The sequence below is a fragment of the Hordeum vulgare genome, chromosome 6H (assembly GCF_904849725.1).
Source record: "Hordeum vulgare subsp. vulgare chromosome 6H, MorexV3_pseudomolecules_assembly, whole genome shotgun sequence".
Taxonomy (NCBI): domain Eukaryota; kingdom Viridiplantae; phylum Streptophyta; class Magnoliopsida; order Poales; family Poaceae; genus Hordeum; species Hordeum vulgare.
This window is the reverse complement of record NC_058523.1, coordinates 386,407,867-386,413,105: the sequence shown is the minus strand read 5'-3', so window position 1 is coordinate 386,413,105 and position 5,239 is coordinate 386,407,867.

Sequence of the window (5,239 nt, the reverse complement as noted above, 5' to 3'; positions counted from 1 at the left end):
AGATGCATTATGGGCTTATAGAACCGCTTACAAAAACCGTATGGGCATGTGTAATGACTAAGATGCGGTCCTTTCCGATTTAGGGAACGAGGCCCCGAATTGAAAAGAAGCGCATCTAAGCGTTTCGCAAGCACGGTAACATAGCACATACATAATAATAGTAGAATGACAATAAGGGATTCAACTGCCATCTCATAAATATATCAGAGTTACATCACGCATCCAAACAAGGTAGTTCCGCTACGGACTACAAAACATGAGAAATGACTATGCTACCCTGCATGCTTGCCCACGATCACGACCACGCCTCAGTCTTCTGGATAGTTCACGTACAGGCGGTCGTTCTCCTTGTCATACTGCCACGCCAGATGCGTGCCGTCGGAATCACCTGTCTCGGGGGTACCTAAACCTGTTGGTGTTGTGAAGGAATCTGTGAGCCACGGGGACTCAGCAATCTATGACCTCGGTGCCAGAACTAGTCAAGTTATTAGGTAGGGAAGGTGGAGTATTTAGGTTGCAGCTTCCTAAGCATCTATGGTGGCTAACTTACGTAGAACATGTATTGAAGGTGGTCTATACTAGCGATCGGTGATTACGTGACCACTAAGTGATCCTGAACACCTACTTACGTCAATGATAACCCCACCGTGTTCCCGATCGAAGAGAGGTCTTCGAAGGGGACAGTCACGGTTACGCACACAGTTGGCAATTTTATTAGTTTATGTTTAAGTTATCTATTACCGGATGTTAAAAAATATTCCAAGTTGCCACATAACCGAGGGCACGGCTTTTCGAAAGATTAAACCCTGCAGGGGTGCTCCAACTAGTCCATGACAAATGGTCATGGGCCACAAAGTAATCCTCTATCACGAATCTCGTGATCTCGTCGGAATCCTTAGAGGAAAACCTCAACTCTGGGGAGAACCAAAGCTTCACCGGGATTCCTATACGCAAGATATATCGCTAAGCTAAGACAACTCTAGCAGGACCTCCCGTTGTGTCGATGACCCGATAAGAGTCGCGTATCTCAGTCTCAGGACACGACGGATGGAAAAGCCTACACGAACCAAACCTCAAGTTTCCCTATGGTGGCCCCCGCAGTCTGTCCATTTTGGACCAACACTCATGAGGAGCACTGGCCCATGTTAGGAGCGATCATTATGGAATCAAACACCGGAAGCCGGTAACTATGGCGGCAATAACGGAACAAAACACCTAGCAAAAGGCTAGGCCTTTTGTTATTTACCAAGTATATAGGTGCATTAATTAAATAACATATTTAACATAATGATATCAAGATCATGTTATCACATGAGACAATTGCACCTGCAACTAGCAACGCTAACATTAGTAGCTGAGCAAAGCCTACTTAGCCATTCAAGATTTGCTACGAAGGGATGAGTGTTTGGGTTTCATGGCAATTCAAGAGGCAATTATTTCAGTGGTAGGAAGCGAGCATATGACGGAAGAAACGTAATCTAGCATAACAAGTCTAGAGATGGAATCAAGGTCCTATCATCTTGCCTGTGATGTCCTCAGCTTGGAACTGCTCTTGTTCATCCTGCACGTACTCTCCCAAATCCACGTACTCCTTCTCCGATCCTGGTGCTACCCAACATAAAAATAGCATCCTATAAACAACAGCACCTCAAGATGCAACAAGCACATGATGCATGAGATGAATATGAACATGCATCTCTATTCTACTCACTAGCACAAGCATGAGAAGAAAATACAAGTTCCTGGACAGAACTGCACTCTAAGCTATCTTGACATGCATGATGATGACATGAACAGATGCGTCACGCGAAAACGATGCAAAAGCATATAAAGAACATTACAAACGGAGCTACGGATCAACGGGAAACAACGAAACAAGAAATGAAGTGCTACGTGTCAAATACATCACAACACACACCAATGGCATACTTCTGGCATTTCCAGGTTTCCAAGACATAAAACAAACCAACATGGATGGGGTGGTGCAAGGAATATTACCACACCATAATCTATGCACTCACAAGCATCAAAACATCAAAACTATACATGCTTCCATAAACAGCATCATAGTAGTTTGAGGGCTACATACAAAGTACCTACAACCACTCAAACATGCCAAATAGGATATGTGTCAGAAGCTATTCAAAATTACTACAAGCACAAGCAAAAAGATAATGCAAAGGAGTTACACACAGAAACTTACAGAGCTGCTAACTTGGCCAAAATTACCAGTTTTCACGGACTTCGTGAAAATTCCAGATTCTCACTAGTTGTTTATGCTCTGAAGCATTTTGACAACACCCGAAACAATATCTACGGGACTCCAAATGGAATGAAAATTTACAAAGAGGTAGACAAGCACAAAAGCTACAACTTTCTAGTTGATAGCAAAGGCTGATTCACAACACATGGATCTCTACAAGCACAACAACACGAGAAGAAAATATAAACAGATTCTGAGACTTCGTGAAAATCACAGATTTTCACTAATCTGGAATTTCAGCCATATGCCTATTTTGACTAGGTACAACTTGCACATATGAACTACTAAGCATGAAACAAAACAAACATGCCATAGAGGGGGTTACCCTCTAATGCCACAACAAGGAATGAACCTCTTGGGCTCACCACATCTCATGGAACCAAGCTCCAAACATAGAACAAATCTGAAATATGCCATCTCCAGAAAGTGTTCCAAAGGCAAAACTGACTTCACCAATGGATTCCTGGGATGATTCTACCCCAAAAACATATATAATACATGGGAAATTGTATGGAACAAAAGCACACAAACTATAAAAGAAAAACTACGTGGAATCACATATAGTGAATAGTGCATCATCACATGTACTATTCACTAGAACAACACTTGGTCATGCTCTTGCACATGTCCACAACATCAATGGTGCACATGAGGGGTAGACCTCATGCTCATGTGCCTTGGCACACCCACACATACATACTTCAAGCACATCTACTCCACCACCTACACACTCCTTGGGTGTTGGCACCACACAAGCATACTTGCATAGGAGGAGCACCAGATAAAACACATAGCACAAGCACAACAAGATTCACAAGTGTGTGGGGGTAAACCCACACACACACACACACACAACTCTTGCACCACTAGCGCTCAAGCTCATGAATACTCTTACACTCAAATCTACACATGCATACTACACACAAAACACTACACATGCATAACTCATCTAGTGCAATCACAAGCTAACACACTCACACACCCATCCTGAAACTTGCACTTACACAATTGCACCTACACATACTAGTGCAAAAACACATGTTACACCTCACATATATGGTGTAGCTCATACCTACACTCATGCACACAAACCTACACATCCACACATCACATTCTAGCAATAACATGTCTAGGCAACACTAGAAACAAATCTGGCAAGCAACCCCTGCTCACAGGCAGCTGCAACACCACATTTCAGCAGAAGAACACATAAAAATAAAAGCAAGGAAAGGAAAAAAAAGGGCTTGGGGGGGGTTCGAACCCAAGCCCCTCTGGATAGCTACAACACATGGCCACCACTCTGCTACTGCCCAAGAGGTTGACAGTACAGGGATGGTAACAGGGTAACTTCTCTGCTACTGCCAGGCTACTGTCGAAAACAAAATAAAGGGGGGGTGCACTCTCTGGGACTCGAACCCACAACGCGCCAGAACTACCACAACAAACTGCATCACTACGCTATTCTTCGGGATCTGACAAAGAGGAGGGGTACTACTAGGTAACACTACAGAGCACATGGTCGCCCTGCTCTGCAAAGCACAGAGATGCCTGCGACAGAGTCTTCGCTGGAGCTTTCCCTTGCTACTGCTGCTATGTCGCGGGATCATCTATGCTAGCAACCTACTGCGCTGCGAGGGGTGCCAACTCACCGAGCCACGACGAGCAGAGCCAACTACCAGGGACAACACAAAAAACGCAGAGCGTCACATGCACTGCATCTGTCGAGCTCCTATCGGGACAGAGGCACACCATCGAACCCTTGGCACATCTACCACGGGGAAGGAGGGAGGAAGAACCTTGCTCACCTAGGGGAAGGAAGAAGGGGACGATCTGAAGGGGAGGAAGCCGGAACAGAGACGATCTGAATGGGAAGTAGAGGCGTGGTGCAGAACCGAAGCAGGGGAGGAAGAACGTCGGGTGCACGCCGATGACGTTGAGCTGGCCGTCGGTGTGGTCGTTCCCCGGCCTCACCGAGGACGGTAATGGCGCGCGGGCACCTCTCCCGAGCCCCTGGACATGGCAGGCAGCGCCGGAGATGATGGAGGCGCTGAGGACGTCGGGGGCACTACCTCTCTCTCTCTCTGCAACCTAGCTACAGAGAACTCACCTGAGGGGGAAGGAGAGATGGAGGGAGATGGAGAGAGGTGGTGGCGGCGCAAGGAGGGGACACAGAACCCTAGGGAAAGGGGGGCGTGGACGCCAACGCTTTATGGGGGGGCCTCGACGTCTGTGAACCCTCACACCGACTCTCTCTCTCGGATGCCTGATGGAAAGCGAGAGTGGGGTGGAACGGTGTCAGGAGGAGGAAGGAGGGACGCACAGCTGGGCTTATGCGCCACATAGAGAAGGAGTTGGGCCACTGGAGGGGAAAATGGCCCAAGGATGGCGACATATAAAGGCAAGGAAAAACCTGGTGCTTTCTGTTGAATAAAACAAGACCAGAAAAGAAACAAAAGCACATGCTAGGCATATAATGATTAAAATGAAACAAAGGTACCCCTGGTCATAAGAAAATATAACCTATTGAAGAAAAATAGAAAAGGAATTTTAGGAGCAACTAAATATTTACAAAACATAATATGTTTGCTCTGTTTTGTGAATATTTACACCTTTTAAACTTGGTTCAAATCAGCAACTTCACTTGCTCACAAACACCACAAAATATATTAAAACAAGGACATTTTTAAAAGAGGAACCTTGAGATGAATTAGAGAGGGGGGAAAGTTTTCTAAAACCCTGGTGCAAACCAACATGGTTTCCTACTAGAAATGGCACCACTCCAACTCTCACACACACTATCATCACATGACATAAACATCAAACCACATACACACATGGATTCACAAGGCACCAACACAAGACAAGGATGACATGATGGTGATGCATGCATGCAAAGGAAGAACAATGCAAGGTGACACACATGAAATCACATGCATTGAGCCTCTTATATCAATGACAAGGTGGACCCACATAGAG